The 15,318-nt window shown below is 43.2% G+C and overlaps 1 pseudogene; it reads right to left on the bottom strand.

The window, feature by feature from the left end:
* Positions 1-6,698: 6,698 nt before the first annotated feature.
* On the bottom strand, positions 6,699-7,744 carry LOC124697159 (annotated as a pseudogene).
* Positions 7,745-15,318: the final 7,574 nt, after the last annotated feature.

A 15,318-nucleotide genomic window follows, 5' to 3' on the forward strand; every position in this document is an offset into this window, starting at 1 on the left:
GGCATCCTTGCTCGAACTGTCGAAGATGAACTGCTGTTCTGCCTTCCTCCTCACGGTGTGAGCCCTTTCGTTTTTTCCTCTCTCCTGTTATGATGTCGAAACTTCCTCAATTTCTCTCTTGTATGCCCCTGGGCAGAACTTTTTAGGGCTGCTGTTTGAGGAACGTCTTCCGAAGCCGCGACCTTCGGGTCAGATGCACTGTCCGTAGGGAGGCGAAGAAAACCTCCAGAGCCGATGATGAAGCGGACACCGCCGAAAGTAGTGTCCATATTGCGGGACGATCTCGTATAGGTCGGGTGAAGTGTTTCGCGGTGCGGCGCGAACTCGAAGGTCCCGCGGCGGGTCGAGTCTCTTTGCTCTGCTGGTGTCGGTGATTCGAGCAAGAACGCCGCGACGTGACGTGGTGCCGCCGATGACCTGCCTTGTGCCGACAGGGTTCCCACGGACGAGCGCCAATTGTCGAGGGTGCTCCTCGGTAATGCCCTCCGATAGGGGCTTAGGGTTGGTGGAATCCTGCAAGCTGACACGAGACATCGGTTCACAGACAAGCGGGGAGGGCGATTTACCCATGTTCGGGGCCCTCAATGAGGTAAAACCCTTACGTCCTGCCTGTCTGTTCTTGATTATGATGATAATGGGTTACAATGGGGTGCCGAATAGTTCGGCTGAGATCTCGTCGAGATGGCTAATCGCTAGGGAGACCTAGCTCTAAGCTTACGTTGGCTAAGATCGCTAAGATTGATTGTGTCCCTCGACATCCCCTCTCCTGGCCTTTATATAGGAGGCCAGGTCTCAAGAGGTCCAATCGAGTACGACTAGGTTTACAGTAGATCTATCTCTAAGCTTTTCTTATTCGGCTCCTTCCGTGTCTTGTACTTCAAGGAATATCGCGTTGCACCGCTCTAGCGGCCCATCTCGCCACCGAGTGCCTTCATGGGCCTCCAACTAGAAAATATAGGGTAGGGCAACATTGGTTACCCGAAGGGTAATGCCCACGTCAAACTTACTTTTGGAGACTTGAAGTGGTGTAACAAAGCTCTTTTGTGCACTTCCCCTAGACTTTATGTGGACTTGACCACAAGTATGTCAATATGTGTGCACGTACGAGTTTAAATTTGGGATATGCTATCTTATGCATTTTCTATAGACATGAATTGTGTAGGGGATATAGCGTCAAAATACGGGGGAGGTTTTGCCAAAATTTTAAATTTTTAGAATTGGACTAAGTTTCAAATTAAAGTTTGGTTCCATTACCAAATGTTCACGTGTGTAATTTAATCACTTAACCATGACCAAATCTATGACGGTACTACTTGTTTTTTTGGTCATGGTTCAAAATTTGGTAAAATATTGAACCAGGGGCAAAAATGTCTTCTTAGGTGCTTAGCTAACATTGTTAGTGCTCAAATTGCACTAGAGTGTCAAATAGGGAAAGAGATAAAGATAGAATGTCAAATAGGAAATAAAAAATTTCTCAGAGCCAAGAAAGGAACCGAAACTTTAAGGAGTGTCAAATAAGGAATTCTCTCAATTTAATATTATCTCTCTCCATAAAACGATACTGTAAGAGTAAATTCCGATGCATCTAGACAATTTTTAGTATATAGATACATCCAAATTTAGATAAATCTTCGACATTTCTTTATCGAAGGATGGAGTATTAAGTTAGTATAAATTTTATATTAAGTTTTCAAGATCGGAGGAAATACTAGGTATGTGATGTACTCGAGTTTTTTCTTTCTTTCCGGTGTAGGATAGGGAGACGATCTCAACAATATGGCATATATATTTTATGATGAATCTAAATTTGTGTTCTATATGTTAATGTATTTTCTCTATAAATTTAGTTAAAATTAAAGTATTTTGACTTATAAAAATCTTGTAACTTAAGTTATTTCAAAAAGGAAGAAGTATTTCCTGCTTCGAATGATACCAATGCTTGCAATTTTTACTGTGCATGCAAAAAATAATTGCGCCATGTATTATTGAAATGACCTTGTGCTTTAACTTGGATGCAGTGTGCAAAGAAGTAAAAACATAAACAAGCTTTGTCTAGAGTCTAGACGCGCATGTGAAATGTTTATTGTATCGGTCTCGAGAATTATATTTATTGACGTAGAAACATGATGTGCTTCATAAAATATTTAGTTAGTACTTACTTTATCCACTAATATAAGACATTTTGGCACGCTATTAGGGGAACGGGGGATTAAGATACAATTGTATAATTATGTATGTAGGATTGCCGTGCATCCATGAAATGTGTGATATATGAGACTTATATTTGCATTAACTTCTATAAGGCTACTTGAGACAACCATGCTACTATTGGATTGTATCCCTAATATTTATTCATTTTGATAAGTAGTTGTATTATGAGAAAGCCCAGAGAATCCATTGTACCCACCACGTCTTATACACCAGCACTATCATTTAGAGCAACATGTCTTCTCTATGAATCCTTTAATGTATATATACAAGTCATATCCAAGTAGTCTATCAGTATGTGCACACCAACTCTACGATATGTGTTGTTGAATAATCACTACAACGTGTGTAGATGGGGCAAGTATTGGGCGGTGCATGCAGTAATAAAACCACGCATGCGGTGCAGGTAGAGGTTCTACTCATTTTGTTGGAATTGTAGGCATTGGAAAAGAACCAGATAATGTCCAAGTGCACAAATGAAGTTGCTTGCATGCATGCATGTAGTTTGACGAGCAACAGTATAGATACTAGGCCTGGTGATGTAGTATGGACCTTCTTTATGAAACATGCAATCTCGAAGTTGCTCACAACATGTTTGGCATTCAATGGGAAGAGCAATGGGAGTTTAGAGGATGCAATTAGTGGAGGGATTGGGCGTGGGACTTGGCTGTTTAGTCCCAATCCTCCGTTTGTCACTGAGATCAGAATTGTTCTTGGGACTTTGGATTGAAACCTTTTCTACCTCAATCTCACTAATTAACAGGGTACCCTAGGGAAGAGATCGGTGGGAATTAGACAACCCAACTCCCCTTCCCAATCCCATCTAAATTCCCAAGATCCCCGAACAAATGAGGGACTAATAGACTCAGCTCTCCAAACTCCCATTCCCTCAATGCAACTCCTCTCAAACAAACAGGCTCAGTGGAAGCCCAACTTTGGCGCTCTGGTTGCTTTTGATCGAGAGTCGTCATTCTACCGGTGTACCCTTTACTTCCGTTGGTCTTGTATCTTTTGTTACCTTTGTTGCTCCCGTCGGACACCTAGCCACCTAGGACCATTCCTCCAAGTGTACATATTTTATTTACGTGGAAACACTACTTTACTGATAATTACCTTTTGCTAGATTGGTACACACTGGACATAATTCACATGATTCACAACTTTCCTTTTGCTTGAAAACACTGACTTTTTTCTTGCAGTACTATTTTGCGTTCGAACAATTATAATCTATAAATGTATCTGCTCCATCATGTGAGCTAGTACGTTTCTGAATTAAGGAACTCATATACAATATAATTACTTGTCTTTTATTAGGTGGTAAAACCAATTACTGTATATGATAATTACTGTTAGAGAAGGCGACACCTAGACAATGATTAATCACACTTAAGCACTAGCGACAGACAAACACCTCGCCTATAATATAAGCAGAAACTTAGGCATTGCAACCAACAAATTTCCATCTCCAAGAAAAAATCATGTCATGTCTCACTAACAAGTCAGTTGGGTAATATTAAAATGGTAATTGTTGGTAGTTTAATCATTTACATGATCTAAATTAATATGCTTTCACGTATAAGAACCTATACACACACTTGATGGTAAAAACAAATACCCTCCTAGTCATAGGCCGAGCCTACGGCGCTTAAGCACTCGCCTAGGCACACTTGATGGTAAAAACATATACCCTCCTAGTCATAGGCCGAGCCTACGGCGCTTAAGCACTCGCCTAGGCAAGTAGCGAATGTTAACCGCCTCGCTTACGCCTAGGGCGCTTAAGAACTGCCCGTGTACTAGGCGAATGTCAACCGGGTCACCGAGATTGGAGCCGCGAAGCCATGACTCAAGCGCGCGAGGTTCCTATAGACACCGCCAATTGACGTGGGGTTACCACGACAATGCCCATGGATGATGGACTTGGGCGCACCGGTGGTTTCGTGGACTTACAAATAACACAGGGGACGCTATTTACCCATCTTCGCCCCCCCCCTCGAGAGGGAAACCCTACGTGATGCTTGTCTGTTCTTGATTGATAGATGAATTACAAGGCTGTCGTGATGGCTATGACAATGAAGTTTGGCTTGTAGTGTAGCGTAGCTAGGGTTTCAGATTGATCGCTTGGAGGCCCCTCCCAGCTTTTATATAGGAGGTTAGGTATTAGGGACCATGTGACCGAGTCCAATACAAGTAAGGCTTTCCTATCTTGGGCTTGACCTTGCCCCGCACGCTAGGTACCTCGGCTTTGCAACCCTTACATGGGATTCCAATTGGACCTTAGCAGGTTGTTAGGTGGGCTCTTGTTACGCTGCACTAGGTATCTTAATAAAGGCACCCGAAGGATCGTGCCCACATCAATAATGAATTTACAGAACTAGACATCTTGATGTATGAATTTACAGAACTGACCATCTTGATGTAAGCTCCATCAGAATTCATCGGTAGGTATGTTGTTCTAAGTGTAAAGAATCCAACCGAGTCATTCCATGCTTGTAGTCGCTGACCAACTAGATTCCTGCAAAAGGATATGTCTGGTGGAAAGATCCCAACACTTCCAACATTTCTGACATATTTATGTCTCAAATTATATCAAGGCTAGGATATGGCATGCTTGTGTTAGTTTCGCATACTTTATGCATAAGTTATTCTTAATAAATGAAAAGGTCAAATTAAGCATTGTCGTAGTTTTAAAAAACTGATCATGTGGTCATTTTGCGTGATAACCCTCTATATTTTTCTTTTTGAAAGTGATAAGTTTCCACATATTGAAAGCAATGTTTTTTTGAGATCAATCACGCTAATATTCAAGTCCGTTAGTTGTGTGTGTTGGCAGACCCCTAGTAAGTACCATATGTACCATTAGTTGTGTGTGTTGACAGACCTCTTGGAAAATTTTCTTATTTGTGTATGAAAACTATGACATGTACTCAATCTCTATAAAATTATATTTGAATTTTGTAGGATTCTTACCCATAGAAACTTTCTCTTTAGATACCATTTGATTTAAAGGATTGAGGCATACAAAATCACTATAGATTGCTTTCCTATACTACAATCTCACGAGATTTCTAGAAAGAGGTTAGATCTCTTGGACTATTTCGTATTTGTTTATGACAACTATGATGTGTATTCAATCTCTACAGATTTTTTCTGCGTTTTTCCTATGGTGCAACCAAGTGAATTCTGCAACTAATTCCTGCGTTTCTGCTTTTGTAGGATTTCATATATCATTACATATTAATCCCGCGCTTTTTCTGTTCATGTACTTTTTAAATCCTTTGTATCAAACATGCCCGAAGTATTCATTTGTTGTAGAGACACGCAGTGCATCCGAGATGTATGTAGTTGCTTAGAGAGGATTGTCGTGTATCCATGGAATATGTGATATATGAGAATTATATTTGCATTAACTTATGTAAAATTATTTGATAGGATCGTGCTACTATTGAACCATATCCACAATCTTTATTTTATTTTGATAAGAAAATATGGAACAAGCAGTGTACTATCGGAAATAATCCCAAAGGGTCGTTCATACCCACCACACCTTATACACCACCACTAACATTTATATCGACATGTCCTTGATCTTCATCAATCTTTCAATATATATACAAGACATTATCCATGTCGTACATTAGTATATACACATCCACTCCATGATATGTGCTAGCGAAAAATGAACACAATGGATATTGATGGAACAACATATATAGACGACATCTTGGATGGTGCATACATTATTAGAACAACATATGTGAGTGCATGTAGAGTTTTAATTCATTTTGTTGGAATTGTAGGCATTGGAAAAGAACTAGATAGCGTGTGGATGGGCAAGTGCAGTTGCTTGCCCGCCTCAAGCAGTTTGAGAAGCATTATAGTGAAGTTGTTCTCTGATTGAATGTAGTCTAGACCTTCTTTAGAGAATTTACATCCTGGGGTCGGCTCCTAGGAAGCACCAGTCCGTCACTCTGGGCGTTGTTTGCCACGAGTCATCCTTGCTATTGGGATACCATTTGTTCCTGTCGTCTTTGCACCTTTTGTTGCTCTCCCCAGTCACCCAGGACGGTTTTGTAAGATATCTTTCATTTAAACATGAACACTCCTTCATTCCTAATTTTAATGTTGATAGTTAGTTTTTTACTAGATTGACAAAGGACATGATATTTATTCACAACTTTATATTTGTGTGGAAATATACTTTCTGTGTTAATGTTTCACATGTTGATCGTAGGTGTGAAAGTGTAGAAACCATGTACTCCATACACCCGGTTTTATAATAGATCTTTTCAATAGGTATTGCATATTTATTTCGATTGTTGTCAGCATATACATTTCCATATTCAGCTGGGGTATTTTTGAGTGAACAATGATCATACTTGAAAAGTGATTCACGCTGAACAGATCGCAGCACGAAGGATTTCAAACTGACATCGTGCCACTGCTTAAACAACTTTTCCCAGTGCTATCGATCGACGATCAGCAAGATCCCTTCACTCCTTGTAAGATCTCAGACGCTGAATAAACCCGTCGATGCACCGCTCAATGGCGGAACCCACCCGGTCAGCAAGGAAGCGCGTCCCGGCGAGCTCCAGCCCGAGGGCCAGCTCGTGCACCTGCTCCGTGCGCAGGGGCACCTCGCTTCCTAGGGCCACGTACACGACCGACTTGGCCGGCTGCGCGTCGAGCCAACGCACGGTGGCGTCCTCCCCGTCCTTGCTGACGCCGCGGCCTCCCTCCGGTGACGGCGGCAGGAGGCCGAGGGGGACGACCGGCTTACCGCCGAGCGTCGCCAGTTGAGGGAAGCTCTCCGGCTCCCACTCGAGGCAGCTCCGGATGACGACGATGTTGCACCTCTGGAGTGTCAAGGAGACACGCTCGGCGATGGACATTCCTGACTCCCGCAGTGTTCTCGCCAGTTTTCTCCTCTCCACCTCGAACTTTGGCGTCCCTGCTTCCGGTTCTCCTTCCCAAGAGGCTGCTTGCTTGGCCACGTTGGCGGCCCAGGTGGCGGTGATACCTGCCGCGGCCAGGACCAGCATCGCGCAAGGAACCTAAATAGTACACCCTGGTTAGTACAGCAGGAACTGAACCGATCGGCGTCGGCGGAAAGGATCCAGTTACCGAAAACAAATTGAGCTGATTTGCTTTCGTTGTACTTTGTGCTCAATGGCGGAGGCGGAAGCCCAGTGGTGGAAGACATCGACGATGACCCAGTCCGGTTTCTTGCCCGCTTGGGCGCATGCGGCACCCATGAACTCCGAGAATGGCGCGGCGAGGCCATCGAAGGCCTTCGGGCAGCCCCTCCACGTGCGGGAGCAGCAGCGGGACGAAGTCGATGAGCGGTGCGACGGCTGGCCGGACCGGCGGGAGTCGCGCGATGTTGCGCGGCGTGGAGACGAACGACACGCGGTGGCCCCGCGACGCCAGGAGCTCGGCGAGGTCGAGGCAGGGCGCGCAGCAGGTGGCCGAAGGCGAGCCACGGGCATATCACGACGTGCAGCGGCGAGGTGGCGATGGAGCTGTCGTCCATGGCGACAACAGGACACGCTCGGCCGCTGAACAGAGCGAACAAGGGGAAATCTGGTAGGCACTGGAGCTGTTCAGTCCAGGACAACGTCACGAATCATGAAAACTTACGATTAGACAACGTCATGAATGATGTAAATCAGCAGTTTGTTCCTTGCTAAATTAGACAACGTCATGAATGATGTAAATCAGGCAGTTTGTTCCTTGCTAAATTTGGGATAGTACAAGAGTGTTCCTGCCTTTAAATATCCTTGTTTATTGGCGCCACGAACACCAGCATCCGAGTGAAGTCCTTAAAATGGCACCGCGACCACGAAAACCTATGGAGGAGACCATGCGTCGTAGTTTCTTTGAGAAGTCTGGGGATGATACTGGTTTGTGCACTAACTTTCAAAAAAGCTCTATCGTCCCTATTTGTTGCCCTTACATAGACCTCAATGGTGTTCTTACGGGCATCTCCACGACGCGCACTTCCTTTTCTTTGAAATACTTGGGCTACCTCTCTCGGTTTGGTGCCTCAAGAGGGTAGACTTTCAACATCTTGAAGACAAATAAGCCGGCAAGCTTCCGACTTGGAATGGAAAGCTTGTCACCACCGCCGGTCGTGCGACCTTTGTGAAATCCGTCATTACCTCTCAATCGATATACTACATGACTCCACTTGTGATACCGCTAGGAACCATAAAATTCATCACCAAGATTGAGAGAGAGAGTCTTTCTTTGGTCCGCTAAAGACACAACAACCAATGCAAAGTGCAAAGCCAACAGGGAGACGGTGTGCTGCCCAAAAAAAGCTTGGTGGCCTTGATGTGCTTAATATGGATAGGTTTGTTGGCCATGGCTTGAGTGGAATGACCCCAATTTTTTTTGGGTGGGATCCAGGAATCCATGCGACGAGAAGGATATGGTGATTTTCTATGCCGAGACTACTATCACGCTTAATAATAGGCGTAAAGCTCCATTTTGGCATCCCCCATGGCTGCATGGGAGGAAACTAATTGAGAACGCACCTCTCATCTTCGAGATATCCAAGAGGAAGAATTGGAAAATTCATCAAGATTTGAATGACAACAATTGTGTGAAGAAGATCGACTTGGAGAAAATAATCAACTTCGAGCAATTTAGGCAATTCGTTGAGCTTTGGGGACTTTTTGACAATTTCCATTTACAAGAGGACGTGGAGGATAATATTGTGTGGAGGCTCACGGCCAACGGTGAATACACTTCAAAGACGGCTTATGAGATTCATTCTTGGGCTCTATTGCCGCTAACATGAACAAAATGCTGTGAAAGGTTTGGTCACCACCAAAGGTTAAATTATTTGCTTAGCTTGCTGATACATCTCAAATGTATCTACTTTTTCAAGTACTTTGCTCGATGACTTAATCTAAAATCTTACCATACTTGGATAAAAATGTTAAATATGACGTTGTTTCTGCAGGAAATAAAATCGAGAAAAATACCACAAAAGTTTTTCACCAAAACAAGGGGCATGTAGCTTTGGAATCACACGAGGGAGGCCGCAATGCCAAAATGAGCATAGGTGGCTCGCCCCCTCTAGTGGGGGCGCCACCCATGCCCTTTCGGGCCTGGAGCGTCATCTCGACCTCTCCTTTGACGTACACCCATATATACCTGAAAAAACTAGCTATCCAGAAGCACCGAGGTTTTCGCAAAGCAGAGCGCCGCCACATCCACAATCTTCGTTTCGGGGATCAGATTGGTCATCCTCTCAGTTTTATGCACAAGTTCTTCTTAATAAATTAAAAGGTCAAATTAAGCATTGTCTTAGTTTTTAAAAAAGCTGATCATGTTGTCATTTTGCGTGATAACCCTTTATATTTTGCCTTTTGAAAGTGATAGGTTTTAACATATTCAAAGCAACGTTGTTTTAAGATCAATCACGCTACTATTCAAGTCCACTAGTTGTATGTGTCCGCAGACTCCCTACTAAGAACCATATGTATTGTGGTCTATCTTGTTATTCTGTCCAACATCCTGCACACATATCCATGTTCATCACATTTTCCCATGTATGCATTTGCCGCTACATCATTTTGCATGCTATTTCTTGCTTGAAATCATGCTCATTGCATACAATTTTTTATTATACATATTGACCTATTTTTCTCAAAAAATTATTAATATGACCATACATGTCTTCACTTGGATGCGATATGTGGAGAAATACAAACACAAACCATCTCGGGACCGATTATGCACATGCACACATATGAAAGGCTTGTTTGATTCAAAGGATTACGATTTTTTTTTTTAGATTCATACCCATAGAAAAGTTTCCTTTAGAGACCATTTGATTGAAAGGATTGAGCCCTCCAAAATTACTATGGATTGCTTTCCTATACTAAAATTTAAAAGGATTTATAGCAAGAGGTTAGACCTCTTGAAAAATATGCTATTTATCTATGACAACTATGACATTTACTCAATCTCTTTAGAAATTTCCATCGTTTTTCCTTGGTGCAACCAAACGATTTCTACAACTAATTCCTGCGCTTTTGACTTTTGTAGGATTTCATATATCATTACATGCTATTCCTGCGTTTTTCCTATTAATATACTTTTAAAATCCTTTGAATCAAACATGTCCGAAGTGTTTATTTGTCGCAGAGAAATGTAGTGCATCCGAGATGTATATAGTTGCATAGAGGATTGTTGTGTATCTATGGAATAAGTGATATACGAGAATTATATTTGCATTAACTCTTGTAAAACTACTTGATAGGATCATGCTACTATTAAAACATGTCCACAATCTTTATTTTATTCCGAGAAGAAAATATGGAACAACCAGTGTACTATCGGAAATAATCCCAATGGGTCATTCGTACCCACCACACCTTATACACCACCACTAACATTTAGAGCGACATGTCCTTGATCGTCATCGATCCTTCAATATATATACAAGATATTATCCATGTTGTGTATTAGTCTATACACATCCACTCTAACGATATGTGCCAGTTCAAAATGAACACAACAAATATTGGTGGAACAACAAATATAGACACACTATTGGATGGTGCATACATTATTAGAACAACATATGTGATGCATGTAGAGTTTTAATTCATTTTGTTGGAATTGTAGGCACTGGGAAAGAACTAGATCGTGTCTGGATGAAGAAGTGAAGTTTGTGCATGCCGGCAAGCAGTTTGAAAAAACATTATTGTGCAGCTTCTCTCCTATTGACGGTAGTCTGGACCTTCTTTGGAGAACTTACATCTTGGGGTTGGCTCTTATGAAGCAGCAGCCCGTCACTCTGGGCGTTGTTTGCAACGAGTCATCCTTGCTATTGGGATACGATTTGTTCCCCTCGCCCTTATGCCTTTTGTTGTTCTCCCTAGTCACCCATGACCGGTCCTACTGTCCCACACATCTTGTAAGATATCTTTCATTTAAACATAAACACTCCTTCATGTTCTAAATTGTAATGTTGATAGTTATTTTTTACTAGATTGACAAAGACCGAAAATTTGTTCACAACTTTCTATTTGTGTGAAAATCTACTTCTATGTTAACTTGGTAGGAGTGCATCCTGTTTCACATGTTGATTATAGGTGTGAAAGTGTACAAACCATGTACTCCATACGCCGGTTTTATAATAGATCTTTTCAACAAGTATTGCATATTTATTTTGATAGTTGTAAGGATATACATTTCCGTATTCAGTTGGGGTCTTTTTGAGTGAACAATGATCATACTTGAAAAGTTAAAGTAGGGGAGTTCCGACTATTTTGAATTATATAAAGCACACTGACTTTCTTCTAAATGTACCATTTTGTATATAGAATGGTATAATATCAATTGTATTTCTTCCAACATGTGAGTCGGTAGATTTCTAAATCAAGAAATTCATATAGACATATGTGAGTGCATGTAGAGTTTCAATTCATTATGTGAGTGCAGGTAGAGCATAATTTATCACTTGGCCTTTATTGGGTGATCATCCAAGTGGTGTATATGATGATTTGTCCTTTTTTGTGACCGTTGATGATTATTGATATGTCTCTTTAAACATACTACTCCCTCCATTTTTTAATATAAGACGTTTGGGATTTCACGTTCAATTTTTCGTAGGCATGGAAAAATCCCGGGTTTCCAAATTTACCCTCCGTCGCGTCGCATTGCGGTCTCGCTCGTCTCCCTCTCCCTTCGGCTCCGTCGCAGTCTCATTCCTCTGCCTTCCCTCCATGGCCCGTATCGCCGCCTACCTACCTTCCCTCTCTCTCCACCGCCACCTTCTTCCTCGCTTGAATCCCATCTCGCTCCCCACCGCTCCTTTCTCCCCGAAGAAATCCCCTCCGCTCCGCTCACGGTCAAAGGTGGCAATTTTATGCACCGGGTCTGCAGGAAGAATGACGATGACGCCCGATCTGCGGGGAACCAGGACGACGCCGCCGGATCTGCCAGGTCCCGTGCCTGGATGGCGTCGAGAACCTCGAGCCCGACCAGCTGAGGCTATGAGGCGAGAAGGGTGCGTCCGTGCTCGCAGGCGTCGGCCTGTTCTTGCTGCTCAACCTGGCCTCGGCGATGGACCCTGTGGCGCCACTCTGCCCCAGCCGCGCGGTGCCCATTTGGGCTGCTGAAGTCCAGCCGCCGTCGACTGTCTTGGGATCCTCTTCCATCAGTTGTGCATGCGTCCGGAGCGCCGGAGCAGCGGGAGGACGGCGCCTGCGCCTGGAGCGCCGGCTGCACTGCTCTCTACGGAGGAGCTGCTGCTGCCTCTGGAGCTACACTGCTATCTCTCTCCGTACGGCGGAGGTCAGGTATCCCTTCCCCTATCCCTAAATTGCGTGAGTACTAATTGCTCAGTGAATTGTACATATTGCTGTCCATATTGCTCAGTGAGTTCAGTGAATGGAATAGATTAAGTAAGGGTAGAATCTGTATTTGTGGATTGTTCAGTGAATGGAATAGATTAAGTAAGGGTAAAATCTGTATTTGTGGATTGTTCAGTGAATGGAATAGCACAGAATGTGTGCCATACGTGTGTGCTCGACTTGTGACTTCAAACGGAGTGGGGATAGAATCTTTATTTGTGGATTTGCAGCCATACGTGTGAGTAATTGATTTTACTCGTGCCTGCATCTCTTTTTTTTTGTGAAGAATCTCCTTTTTCTTCTTTACTAGTGATTGATTGGATCTCTCGAGCAGTTTAAATATGCTCTCAAATTAATCTGCTCTCAAATTCTGATTACTTGGGTAATACAGTGAGTAATATGCACTACTTGCTTGAGTAAACTTTGATCTCTCGAGTTGGATCATCATGTACTGATTACTTGGGTAATATGCAGTGCTTCCTTGGGATGTGTATGTACTGGATGAATCTTGCTGTGAGTAGCTACTGCATCTTGATCTACTTGTACACGGCATCTTTTTCTTCTTGCGTGTATTTTCAATATTCAGTAACTACTGTACTCCATATTTCTGTGATGATTGCATTGTGATATTTCAATTTTTTGTTAATTCCCTCAAAGCTGTTATTCCCAGCATGCATGGCATCGACAGTAGGTTTGTTTGTGTTCCTATAGGAATTCAATGGCTATGTATGGTAGGAGCGACAACACAGGTGAAGTGCAGAGTCCTACCTTTCAGGGTGAAAACCCAAGGTCTGGCCTTAATTGGTTGTGCCTGGCAATGTCCTTGGTGGAGGCATTTGTTTTGAGAGCGGGGACTAGTCTCAGGTGTTGTCTTGGCGGTGGATGTATTGCTGTTGTTAGGCCCGAGATACTGTAGCGGGACTTTTCTTTCTTAGTTTTCTTTTCTTGTTTTTGGCTGTGTGCATCCGTAGTGCCATTAGGGTGGTGCGTTGTTGCAGAGGCTGGGTGTAATTGGTATCTTCTTGATATTAATATATTCCCTTTATCGAAAAAATGTATGGTAGGCCTTGACCAGCAGGGCTTCTCCATGAAGCAGGGCGTTCTCAGTTTTGGGCTTGTCCGCTCTACAAGGGTATGTGTCTAATCTGAATTTTGCAGTCAGCTAACTTGTTCTACTTGCAACAGTAGGTTTTATCAAGGACTACAGACTGAACCCCACCATTACCACTTCTTTGTGCTTGTTTACATCTGTTAATTTCTCTCATTTTCTATACACGAAAGAGAGCTTATGATTTTGGAGTATTGTTCACGCTTCCTTTTCAGCGAGTTCAGCTGAGTTGTTCATGCTTTGTGCTTGTACTGTAGGGAGTGGATATTGTGCTTGTGTTGTAGAGTAGATACTGTGCTTTTTTATGTCAACTAATCTGTTGATTGCTCGAGCACTTGTATTATTTGCACAAAAGTACTCCCGCACTTGTATTACTCACACAAAAATACTGGCACACTGATGGGAATATGTCAGAGAACAAATGACATCATGTTCGTCTCTGATATTCTTGAACTGTTGTCAATATTCAGTGCATAATTTACTTACAAATATGAACTATGCAAATATTCATGACACTGTTTTTAACAATACTCCATCACAACTAAGCAAGCACAAGGAGTATTAAGATCTGGAAACAGGTATTGACTTGCAGGTGGATTATTAACTTCCTCTTCTTGTTCTTCAGGTGGACTAATTATAAAATCTGGAACCACCATTGTTCTTGAGGCACGACAGGTTCGGGCGCCTCCACGACCTTGAGACCGGGCACAGCTGCGAGCGAGCTGAGCGGGAGCCGCTGACATTGCCAAGGAGATGAGATGCTAGCGCAACTGCCGAGAAGCCTGGAGGTGCCCTGAGCATGGAGGTGCTGGATATGGTGCTTGGTGTTTGCCAGCGGTACGGAGCTCTGCTGGCTGGTTGCTCGGCGTGCGTGGACGCCGACTACTGGCTGTGGGCAGGCATGGTGCTGCTGATTGGGGTCCATGGCCGGCCTCCGGGAGGTGCAGCTAGGCGACGTGCAGCTGCCGGAAACGCCCGAGAATTCTGCTCTTCGGCGGCGCGCGCGGATGGATTTCGGCGGCCCGCGGATGGATTGGAATGGCGCGCGCGGGGATGAATTCGGGTCATGGATGGATCCTGCAGCGGGAGGAGGTGCTGGCTCGGGCTTTTGTGCCTGAGAACGCCGCCGCCGGGATCGGGATCGAGGAAGACGAAGCTGGGATCCAGAACGATGAGATCCGAAATTAGGGATAGCGATGTCTTTTCACAGACTTTTCACCTGGTCGGAAAAATACTAGAACGTCTTATATTTCTGCACGGAGGGAGTATAAATTAGTGACCAAATGAGCTATTTCTATGCTATTTAGTAGCTTCCGCCCGCTGCAAATTACCTTCCTTCAGCTACGCCTCCTGAATGTATATATGTGTTGTTTAAATTGCTTGTCGTTTTTGTAAGACCTCTAATATAGATATTTTTAATTAATAAGCACCAACTTGTCCTTTTAGCCCAAAATTTAGAATTATCTTAAATTAACTTTTGTGAAATTAATTTGAATCTATCCCAATCTTTAGAGCTTGAAAATATTTTACAACCGACTAAAGTTAGCAAACTCTCATAAAGTTTGTTAGAACTAGCAGGATGGCCCTTGCAAATGCGAGGGCAATATCTGAATATTTTTCTAAAACATT

The sequence above is a fragment of the Lolium rigidum genome, chromosome 3 (assembly GCF_022539505.1).
Source record: "Lolium rigidum isolate FL_2022 chromosome 3, APGP_CSIRO_Lrig_0.1, whole genome shotgun sequence".
Taxonomy (NCBI): Eukaryota; Viridiplantae; Streptophyta; class Magnoliopsida; order Poales; family Poaceae; genus Lolium; species Lolium rigidum.